Source organism: Aulonocara stuartgranti (genome assembly GCF_965226115.1).
Source record: "Aulonocara stuartgranti genome assembly, chromosome: 20".
In the NCBI taxonomy this organism is placed as follows: Eukaryota; Metazoa; Chordata; class Actinopteri; order Cichliformes; family Cichlidae; genus Aulonocara; species Aulonocara stuartgranti.
The window spans coordinates 4736439-4748660 of record NC_138956.1 but is presented as its reverse complement, the minus strand read 5'-3'; the positions used below and the strand labels follow the sequence as shown (position 1 = coordinate 4748660).

Below are 12222 nucleotides of genomic sequence, written 5' to 3'. Positions count from 1 at the left end.
AGAGTGACAGTGGAAAGCTACATCGTGTAGACTCCTGCAAAGCTATGCACCACCCACGCACAACCATTTGTTTACTTTAATAGGTTCCTAAAATCCTAAAAAAAATAATAATAATAACAGTAATAATTATCCCATCTAGATGAGCAGTGTTTTGAACAATATCAATACACAAACACTAAAAAAAATAACATCCAGCACTGCCAAGAGCATACTCAAGTACCAGGTGGCAATATGACCCTAACTCTACAGAAATGTTGTCCCAGTCACAAGCCTCGTGCAAACAATAACAAGAATCACAGTCTTGCATCATAAAAGATGATAAAGATGCCTACTTTTGATGTTGCAATAAAAAAATCTTTGTTTTCCTTGCTCACATGTAAACAGAGAAAAGGAATTTCTTAAAGTCAAGTTTCCAAAAGCTCAGTTTTCAGTGACCCAAAATGGCATGCAAGTATGTACGAAAGGCCAAAACACATAGATAAACCTACGTTTTCTAAAACACCCGTGTACGTGTGGAAAGGACTGAAGAAATTTCAGAACATCATTTTAAAAATGTTTCTACTTTACTTTTGCTAGTTTTTGTCGAAACCACAGCATCAACAATACACAAGCTGTTAGTCAGCAGCTAAAAACACTAAGGTGAAATTAATACCTTTGCAGACAGATAACTGACCAAAGTTGTGGTGTTAAGCCTTAGCTATTTCATTCTGTAGTTTACGGGGGTTCTCTTGATACATATATCAATCCATCGTCTCCTGTTTATCCAATTCAGGTTTGGGGTGGAACCCATCCCTGTTGACCCAGTGCAAGAGGTTGGCTACACCCTAGACAGGTTGCCAGTCTATGGCACGGCTAACACAGTGACAAAAAACATTCACGCTGGCATGAGTCAGTGTACCCTAATACATGGTTTAAAATCACCAATCAACCTAAAGTGCAGATATCTGACAAACTCCACACAAAAAGGGCCCAACTGGAATCAAACTCAGGACCTTCTTGCTGTGTTAACCACCACACTATTATGCTGCCCAACTAAATTAGTATTAATAGTCATTTAACTGTAGCCTGTAACATCATGCAAGAGCACAAAGACCACATGGATTGGAGTCACTTAGTTCAGATTTCCAGTTGGTGCCATCAACCAATTGGATAGGCCTAACCTAAACATGTGATGTAGCGCTACACCCCATTTTTGTATACATTTTTGTTTTAGATGGATCAAAGTAGTGAAAAATTGGGGACCACGGATTTTTCAATTATTAGAAGCAACTGTTGGACCAGTTGTCACAGCCACAAGGAGGTTTATTCAACGTAAACAAGACTAAACGTCTGACTCATAGGCCATCACCCAACCACGATGCTCTGCCCCTTCCTGCAAGAGGAACCAGCTGTGAGTAGTGCACTGATAATAACACCAGCATTTTAAGTATAGAGAATATGGTATTATAATCAGGATCCTTTAGCGTACACTGACTCATTAGTCTTAGAGATGCATCACTTCAATCAGGAGGAGATCATTTACATATGAGTCAAACAAGGGAATTCCCGTCATCACCCCTAAACAGTTGCGAGCTAAATAAAGATGTTATAAAGCAAGGCCCGTGATATGATGCAAACAGCAGGTTCAGTGAGCTTACGCTACCTGAATAGAAGCTGTTGCCACATCTTATGAGTTGTTCTGAAGAAAAACAAGGGAATTAGTATTTTGGCTCATTTGCTGGGTTCAAGTTTTGTTCCCCCCCCCCCCCAAATTGTGCCTTTTGTATAATTGCTTTAACATGACAGCTAACATTAAAATGTTCTGCGACCTGCGAAGTTTCACCTTAGTAGAAAGAAAAAGTCTTCATCCGTATTTGAAAAATACTTTTTGTATTTATTCTTTTTTTGTCCTCAGCTTCTTTGATAGTCAAAATGTGAATAATTAAATGATAATAACATAACTGATATAATCAAGGCAGTGGATGGAAACACAAGTTAATAACTAAACTAAAATGAGTACATTTCTCAGTTGCTTTCTGTACAGTTATTTTTTTTATGCGTTTGTCATCTCGGTAAATTCCCACTAACATTCAAGCAGAAGCTCTTGTTACAGTGAATACTTTGCATCTTACAATTCATCCTTCCTCTCATCACATACTTGATGGTCATCATTACTAGTATCCGACTAGCTGGTGACGCTAGTCGGAGTACAAATTTCCAGATTAGTGAATTTAGTTTGGTTCTTCTGCGGCTTTGAAGAACCAAACAATCTGTATTAGCATAACTGTGATCACACAGCTGGTCTTGGCTCTTTTAAGCAAAACATGGAGAAATATTAAGACTTTCAGTATCCAGGGATGTCAGACCTGTATTAGATAACAGGCTGTGACTGTTTTGGCATGGGCTAGGATAGAGAATATGAAGACTAAGATTTCTTTGGTACTTCACTCTACTGTCACACAGCTCATCACCTCTGCTCCGTAGACCTACACATTCTTCTCAACAAGCTCCATTTTAAAAGGAGAAAAAAACTGTATTTTAATCAGAGTCTTCATAGAAGCAGTTTCATTTGAGTCGTGTGACACAACGGCTACTGTTTTAATTAATCTACCCGTCTGTAGATGTTACAATATTGTTATAAGGTTTTGTTTTTCTGCCTTTTTTCCTCCTTCCTATATTCATTGTTCTACTGTGGCTGTTGGTGGTTTCTGTCCTGGGGTTGAACCTCTTGCTGTGAGCCATTCCTCCCGCACCTGTTTGTAATGAAGTCATCAGTCGGCAGTTCCTCAGCACTGTCCCCATCAACATGGTGACACTTAGACCGCCTTTGTGTTAAACCTGTTTTCAAATAAAGACTAGTGTACTTACCTTATATCTCAGTGCTCTCCATAGTAACCTACCTGGAAACCTCGTCCGAACCCTGTCTATTTGGGAGCCCACTGACCTGCAGTCTGGTGATAGCTCCAACAATTCTGCTTCCTTTTGGCACCACCTCAGCAACCAGAGGAGCTGCTTACCTGCACTCAGCCTGCATTTCCCCTCTACACCCATTCGCTTCTCTGGAAACTCACCTGCCGACCCAGAAACCCACCCACGCTCTGTCTCCCTGTCAATTTAGAGCTCCGGCAATCCATTCCGCGTTGATCCTGCTTACAATTCCTTGTCTCCGGTTCACCAACAATCCATCACGCTTCTTGGGTCCTGATCATGGCAGATATACACCTACTGAAACAACACAGTGCGTACAAACCTAACCTACCCAACTCTATTAAATGTGTGTTGGAATCACACACCGGACATAGGACACTTTCACAGATGACCTACAGCCCAACACTGTGCCGGGACACTTCCAGGGCAGATGCAAATGGAGGGTTTGAGCTGCTGCTGCTCAGCTAAAGAGCAAGCTAAAGGCTAAAGGAGAGGGAAAAGGTGCACTTATAATAAACCTGTCTCATTGTGGATGAATCAGATTTCTGGAACAGAACTAATGAAACAGAGTTGATGATTCTTCCATCATAATCCTCAGAGTACACCGCGCACAGGTTAGCAGGAGCTCACTTTGGTATTTCATTAATAATGCACACAAGGCTTTTGGGTTATCCAAATTAACACAAAACAGCAACAACACATTGGTGTTAAAATTTCTACTCTATATTTCAACACATTTTTAACACTGTACAGCTGTGATATAATAAAATGAGTAACAATGGTAAACAGCCCTTGCATAAGGACACACAATCCCTAGTATCAGCAAGATGGAGATTACGATCGAGCGAGTATATCAGTTTGTTTGTTTGTTTTTTTAAACAAAAGAGGGTGACTAAAACAAATTATAAAAAAATCTGGGCCATTATAAAAATTAAAAATCCTAACCTGCCCTTGATACCGATTTCATCTTTCTCCACGTTTCAGACTCGCTTTGGTTCTTTTGGCATTCACAGAGTATGGCACCTCTTGGTTCAGGTCAAACTTCTGTTGTAGTAGTTGTTCCTGTTCGGTGTTATTTGCTCCAGTAAAAGGATGCTACCTTTGCTGATTCATTTTCATTTGATCTAGACCTGAAACTTCTCAAGGGACCGCAGGGAGTTTGGCTCTTCTAAATTGGAATTTGTGGAATTTAATATCACAAACGTTCAGAGAGGATACAGTCTCCGAGGCCTTGACTCTACCTCTGTTAGCAGACACAGAAAATGATCAAAAATCACAAGATGGGGGAAGAAAAAAAATGATAGATCAAAAGTGCCAGATTCTAACAAGTCTTTGGAAAGGAAAGCACAAAATTTGTCAATTCAAAGCATTCTTGTGATTACAGTCTACTAAACAACACATCCAATTGAAAATTCATCTACAGCATTTTCAATATGTGCAGAGTGCTACAACGGCAGCTTTTCTGGCTCCTGTTTGCAGTCTCTAAACACCTGCAACAAAAATCAGCAGCTTCTTCAAAGCGGTTTAAGTCATGTTTTCCTTTCATTTTGCTTTTTAAAACATTTTTAACACTGCATTGGCCTGTGAACACAAAGAGACCACTCTGCTATTTTTGTGGTGTAACCTGGGCCTAAAGCTAAATCTTTAACCAAACAGTCGTCCAAAAAACTAGCCTAAAATAAGTTTGAAAACTGCACAAGTGTGAGATCAACACAGTCTTGTAACTCCAGAATTTCAGAGTTGGCAAGCAGGCGGAGAAACATTAAACCCAGGGGGAGGGGGAGGGCTGGGGAGTGGAGGGGAGGGGGGGTTATGCTGTCGTGCCGGCGCCCTTGGCCTCCCCCAGTGGATCTGGGGGGTCAGGCGGCTGTCTGTGATCCCACACAGCGGCTCTTCCACATGGGATTTATTTTCTTGCTGGATGGGCAGGCAGGCGGCCCAAGAGGATTCTCATTTTAGACCAGCGTCTGTAGCTGTCAACGCCAGCCGACAGAGGCGAGCGGACACCCGACCCCGAGTATCCTCCCTCAACACTCCCCTTTGGACTGTCTCCCCTCCTCCTCCTTGTATTCCCTGTTCACACACAGAAAAAGCACACAGACACCGAGCATGCACACCTACACACACACACAAAATAATGATTTCACAGCCTCTCGTTTTCTTTAAATAAAACCTCCACTTACGTTATGATGTGGCTGGAAATTATAACATTTAAAAAAATTCAGCATGACTGTTTATTCAGTTTTGCATTCAAAGCCATTTTTTTGCAGTTTAGCAGGAGTCCTTATCTTTGATTGTAATGCTGTGTGGTGAACTCAACTGAAAGCCTCGACGAGCAACGAGCCAGGTCTATCTAGCAAAAAAAAAAAAAAAAATGCACAGCGTCTCCCCTTCCTCCCAAGCGCCGTTAATAATTCGTGCAGTAAAAGATAGCATGCCTCTCTGAGTTTGTGGGAGTTATTGGCACAGTATTCCCCACCATATTTGTGTGAGGCAGTGATAGGAACATAAATTATTTCTTATCTCTTCCGCAATCCATTTTTCAAAGGGCTCACTCTGTGTTTGAAGGGTAGCAGCGCCGGCAGCCAAAGCCCAGATAGTCGGCTACATTAGCCTTCAAGAGATCCGACTTCGTGATTTCAAACAATGCAATAAAAACAGAACTAATTGATATGGGCAGTACCATATATGACCACAATTTAATACCAAATTAGGCCTCTGGAATCCAACAAAAGATCAAAACAATGGTCACCATTTCCACCACAGCAAAGGCAGGCACTGTGAGATCATTAAGTTAAATGAATGGCAATGCAGCTGTGGATCTAAGAGGTAAGCCCTTGAATGTTAAATATTTCTAGATTTTCTACAAGATTTAACAGTGGACCAAAAATGGACTCTTTGTCCAAACTAGTGATTTAAAGAATTTCTAAATTATAGGTTTTTTTGCATGTGGAAATTGGACAATGTTGGGTAAATAAATTCTCTCAATTAGATATGTTGAAATAGTCGTCTTCTATCCAGTGAGCTGCCAAATAAAACTGAAAAGACAGTATATAATCACGCTGATGCCTTTGGAAGACACCAAAAGATTCAACCTTCTGAAAAGAGAAATACTTTTAAGGCGCCTGTTTTCCATAACAAGGCCCCTTCTGGGGTCAAGAGTTTCTCTCTCGGATGAAATCATGCAAAAAGAAACACAAGAAAAGTTTTAAGGGAAAGTGGAAAAAGTCGAGCAGTGACTTGACCTGGTCAGCTGTGTGAACGCAGCTCTGAATCGGAACATTTTCTGGAAACTCTTCACAAGCAGTGCTGGTTATCAGTCTCAGCAGTTTAGACGTGTTTTACAGTTCAGCCTGATCTGCTGAGAGAAAATGACAAATGATAAATATCAAACCCTCCTCTGCAAAGCATTAATGTCTGCTTGCAAAGAATAAACCCTAGCTCTCCCAGCTACTATTGATTTTTTTCCTGTGTGTGATGTGAAACCAGCAATCAGCACTGCGGTTCAAAATAGCCCTGAAACTGGAGCCGAGACGTCAATGAGTCGCCAACACATTTCAATTAGTGAGCCGCCCTGGCCGATCTCTCCCCTGGGGCACAAAGCACAGAGGGCCCAAGTCAACATATGGTCCTGCATTGGCTTAAACGAATCTGATAAGCCACTGAGCGGGAATTTATGTATGCCACAGCTATTTGTCTAATACTAGGTACAAATTGTAAGCTAAAAAACAAAAACAAAAAACAACTGCATGCATCTGGAATTAAAAGCAACTACAGTCTCTGAAGGCCTTTAAAGAGTCTGGGTTGTTTGACACGGGTGGCTTCCGGTCAAAAGACGCATGGAGGGATAAGAATTCAGCCAATGTCATGTGAGCTGGTAGCAGCTCACATGACATAATTTTAAGAAGTGAAATTATAGCCCATCAGTGTTTAACTTTTAATTTACCTATTTAGAAAACCTGCTTTCATTCATAATGAGCCCGTGGCAGCGCTATCTAACACCCAGAGGATGATTTACAACTTAATCTTCCGTACGGATTTTGGTGTAAGCTACTTATCTCAGGCTGTAGTTTTGTTTCTCGTTGAATAGTGTTAGGAAAAACAAGAGTATAAGTAGATTTCACATTTGCAGTACTGAATTTAACTTCGCTAACAAGTTAAAAACAATAGTATTTTGCTCCATGTGAACACAGTTCAGTTGTTTCCTTTAAATTAAAAGTGTTGGGCAAGTTTAAAGGGGCTACTGTATATGTGGGTGTTTTATTTTGAAAGTCTCAGCCTGTCCTGTCTCAAGATTCCCTATCAGCAGTGGTAGTCCTCAACGTCATCCAGAGCTGCCTCTCCTGCAAGTCTCCTGTCTTGTCCTGACTCGAACTCTTGGACTGTGTCGATATTTTGTATCGTTTTCTATTTGTCAAGACCAAGAACCCAACATGGCATTTAAGATTTGGAGCTGAGGACACTGCTCCTTTGTATCATTTAGTGAGACAGGGATCACCATTAGCAATGGCGGTCCAAAGCAAAGTAGGAGTCTGTCCACTGAATAACAGGGGACCGCCACATAAGTCAGAAGGCCAACCTGGACTTGGGAAATGAGGATTTAGGCTGGGTTTAGATTAAATTTCACAATAAAAGTAGCACCTTTAATTGTTTTTGCTAAATAGGCAAAGAGAAAGACAAGAATTCTGTCAAAAAGCTATTTATCTTTACTAGAATAGCCAACAAGCTTCACTCTTTATAGATAGTGACAGAAAAAGAGACAATTTCATTGTTTGTTTTTTTAGCACTGAGAAAATCCTCAACAACAAATCAAGAATAGAAAAGTAATGCATGAATGCCAATTCAATTTAGGTTTATTTATTTGGTTCCACACAACAACAACAACAATGACTTTAAGGCACTTTATACTTTAAGGTAAATACCCTCAAATAATATAGAGAAAACACCAACAATTAGACCACCCCTTATGAGTAAGCACTTGAAGACAGTGGTAATGAAAAGCTGCCTTTTAACAGGAAGAAACCTCCAGCAGAACCAGGCTCAGGGAGGGGCGGCCATCTGTTGCCCCAAGTTTGAAGTAAGGGGAGGGATGCCAGATCATTGTATTAAAGTAAATACCTCAGCTGTTCTAAAGTTATTATCATCAGACTGACTCAGTGCTTTATATTCCTGACTATAAAGAATGCTGAAAACTGACATGGGGTCCACTTTCACAGTTGTTAAGCGAGTTAATTTTTTGCCATATCTCTGCTATCAGATAGCTCCAGATTTAACTAAAAACAAATTACATTTATGATATTTAACACTTGTTAATTTTTGTTTTTACAAGAAAGAAAAAAAATGCAGTTTTCCTCTCAAAGTCAGTATCTGTTATGATACTAAAAAATGTTTTTCATAATACTCCTAAAAGTAAGACTAGATAACTGGAAGAAAAAAAATGTTTTGTGCATGTTTGCCAGCCTGCTCTCTCTCGCTCATAGCCATGTTGTTCATTCTCTGACAGCTCTCATCAACAGCAGCAGACTGGCGCTGGCATTGTGTGTGTGTGTGTGTGTGTGTGTATTTGTGTGCATACGTGTTTGCGCGTGTGTACGTGCTGTACATTCTCCACCGAGGGGCCAGGGGGTTACGCTGGAGCCACAGGGCCACCGCGACATCTCACTGCCCCCCTCCCTCACAGTCCCCCGTACCCCTCTGGCCTTTTGCTCCTCGCCTGGCTGGCAGCCCTGCATCAGGCAGACACACACAGACACAGGCTCTGCCCCCCCACCAACCCCTGCCAGAACACACACACCACTCGCTTCACCACCCCCCGCTCGGGGCCGATCGATACAGCTCTTCGCCTTTCATCTGACCAGAGCTTTGGAGGAGCTGTGCTTCCTGAAGAAAACCCAATACAGCATTCCCTTCTCAGGGTAGCTTATTCTCTCTGTGTGTAAAAGTGTGTGTGTGTGTGTGTGTGTGTGTGTGTGTGTGTGTGTGCTCGTGTTTGGTTGTCTAAATGTTCATGTGTTTGTGAATGAGAATGTGTGGGTGCAGGAGCAGAGAAGGAAAGGTTTTGTGCGCAGTGGGCCAGCGATGTGATAAATCAGCTAAAAGATGACCATAATAACAGGGTGTTTGAGTGTATGAAAGACCAGTGACTAAAACATAAACAGGTTTGTAGTAGATGTTGCACACCAGTGGAACAAATAGTCGGATCAAATAAAACATCTGATCAGTGCAACATGAAACTTGCTCTTCCCTTTTTGAATGGCGTGTCCTGACTCAGAGAAAACCCTCAATGCTCTTTTTATAGGTCAGTTTCTTGCTAACCTTAATGTTATTAAAGTATGAATACCTTAAAACTTCCCTGGGTGAAATTATTTCTACCTGAGCTGACACTCAGATTTCTGAGAGAAAAGTTCAATCTTAGTGGAAGATACTCATAAATACTTCAAAAGCACGAGAAGCGCGCTCACTCCTCCCCCAACTTCTCCTCCGCTTATCCAGCAGCTACCTGTGTTGTTTAAAGCTCAGCCATCCCCGCTCACTTCACTGCTTATCCTACAAATTCTGGTCCTGTTTATAGACAGTGAAGCCTAACTTCCCGCGTGAATCAGCGAAAGACTGAACCTCTTCACTCAACTTCAATGTGTTAAACAAGGGAAGCTGCTGAGGTCACACAGAGGTCAGGGGAAAACACCACCTCCGGGGACAAAAACACACCACATTTGATTGGCTAGCAAACTGTAAAGGGTTTATTTTTTTCAAGGCTCCAAACCTGTATCCAACCTGAATGGAGATTAAAAAGTCAAGACACATATTTGAGTAATAAGCTGCAACTTGAAGAACCTGATTTTTCTTTCACATTTTTAACTGAATGTGAGAAAACCAAAACTGATGTTTAGCTGAACGTTGAGTTCAACTCCATCTTTATTCCACTCTGTTATTGTCACAATACTCATACAAATTAAACAAAAGGAAAAATCTACTTGTCTTGTAACCAGTCATAATCATAAAATGCATTTCTATTTATTTGATAAAATAAGCTCCCCACCCTAAACACTAACATTATATTACTGTGCGGACACAAACTGCACAATATGTCACAAAATAACGTTAAAAACTAACTTTCATGGGAATAGCTCACATCAATAAAAATAACTGTCTGTAGGCATTTTCATTATGTGTGGCATGAATGCATATAATACTGCAAGAACTCAGTCCAAGGATTCACATTCAGATCTGTACCGTTTTGCATTTGAATGCATTTGTTCCTAACAAACCCACGCACTTGTGTTACTAACAAACGTAAAGATATTCACACAGAACGAAGCGTTTCTGGTTGAAAACGTGAAACAAGAGTTCTTGATCAACCACATTCAACTGCTTAATAATGCAAATAAGCCAATCACAATGCAGAAAATCCATGCATTTAGGCATAAAGACATGAAGAAGAATGAACGCAGCATGGTTGTTGGCGCCAGAGAGGTTGGTCTGAGTATTTCAGAAGCTGCAGATCTACTGAGAGTTCCTTCACACAGCTATCTCTAGGGTTTACAGAGGATGATCCAGTGTAAAAGAGAATGGCCAGACTGCTTTGGGTTGATAGCAAGATGCACTGCAGACAGATCTCCAGCAACTGTGTGATGCCACTGTGTCAATATGGACCAAAATCTGTGAGAATGTTGAATAAATGCCACGAAGAATTGTGTGTTCTGAAGGCAAAAGGGAGTTGAACTCAGTACTAGCAAGGTGTAACTAATGAAGTGTCTCATGAGCTTATGCGAGTCTGTGCCAGTGACACTTAGCTTTTAAATTCCTCACCTCACAGTATATTGCTACCCACTTTAAATGGCCTTGTTATTAAAATTTAGAAACAACAAAAAGGCACAAAAAAGTTTTAGCGTGACATTTTAAAAACAGGAAAAACCCTCCCACTACCATCTGCTGAACTCCACAGAGGATTTGGTTCAACAATTTTTTAATGCTGATTAACGTTCACAGTAGATTGTTGTAAAGTGAGCAAATCACACAAATATTAACTATTCAATGGTTTCCTGTAGAGTAAAAAAAATCTCAAATACAATCATCAAGCAAAACAATGCACGCAAGTCTCTCATTTAGGTTCTTAGTCTGGTTCCTCTGCAGCCATCTTTTAGAGGGGTTAGAGCTTAGGGACTCAAAGCTGTCACCCCTCCCCCCAAAATCAAGATTGAGGTTTATACAGTGTAACTGTTTTAGAGCGTGTGATCAGTTGCTATAAAGCCATCAAGTATTCATAATTATTTTAAAATGACATTGTTATGGGCAATAATTAGGATTACGACATCAAGAACATTGATGGAAGTGTTAGTTTGAACTTCACAACAGATTTCCAGATGTCATCCTGTCACATGAATTATCAAAAATAAATAAATAAAACAAAAAAGTCTTCTATCTTCATGGTGTGCTTCTGCATTGCTTGGGCCATTGAGTACATGCATTTAAGTTTCTCACTCAGGCCACTCGGTTTTATTTTGCTCATATATTTTAAACAGGGATAGTCATCGGCTTCCAAGTATTCAATAAAGCTTTGGAAAGTTTTTAAACTATAAAAACCAAAAATGTAATTCTTATTAATTCTTAATACAGGATTAAATATACCAATAGCCAAATGCTAGTTTGGCTCAATTTCCATTTATCTGAGGTGATGGAAACTTTTTTTTAAAACAGGCTAAAATTTTAGACTGATATGGTCAAACTTGCAAGTTTAAACAAAGGCAGTCCTTTTTTTTTAAATTAATCCTATTAAGGTGCAAAAACATAACAAATAAAAATGTAAATAAAAGTTCCATATTGTCCTCAACAATGCCCAGCGTTTGCTGTCCAGTCTAGACCAAAGAACAGAATCGAACATAACAAATATCCAGAGGGGTTTTTGTGGGGTTTTTTCCATTTACTTCCACTTTGTTGGAGAAGGTGGAAGCCATTTTTATCTAGGTACATGTAAATTCAAACAACACCACCCACCTTTCACAGAAGCTCAACACAGGATGTTGTCCCAGCAGATGTTTAGTCTGCCCAGAACAGCATACCATCTTCTGTTTTTATTGGCACTTTGAGTCCACTGGCTTTCCACAGAGGAACCACAGCTTTGGTCACTAGCACTACCCCCAATCTGACCCACACAAACATATGAGGTACAATGTCATAGAGTTAGGAGGCGAGAAGGCGACGCATGTTAGGAGCAAGCGAGCTGAGCCCAGATCCGCAGGGCCACGGACAGTGCAGTATAAACAAGACTGAGCATGGCCACCAAGAATTGGTACATTATCCCAGTGGAAACGTCTG

General features: G+C 40.6%; 1 long non-coding RNA gene across 2 annotated transcripts in view; it reads right to left on the bottom strand.

Annotated features, from left to right (window-relative positions):
• The window catches only part of LOC309696498, a 31724-nt gene that overhangs the window by 3180 nt on the left and 16322 nt on the right, over nt 1-12222 (bottom strand). Inside the window, exon 6 of one of the 2 annotated variants that reach the window (XR_014273520.1) lies at nt 4687-6268. The exons of the other annotated variant lie outside the window; for it this stretch is intronic. This is a non-coding gene — a long non-coding RNA (uncharacterized lncRNA). Of the gene's footprint in view, nt 1-4686; nt 6269-12222 lie in introns of those variants that run through there. 2 annotated transcript variants of the gene reach the window in all.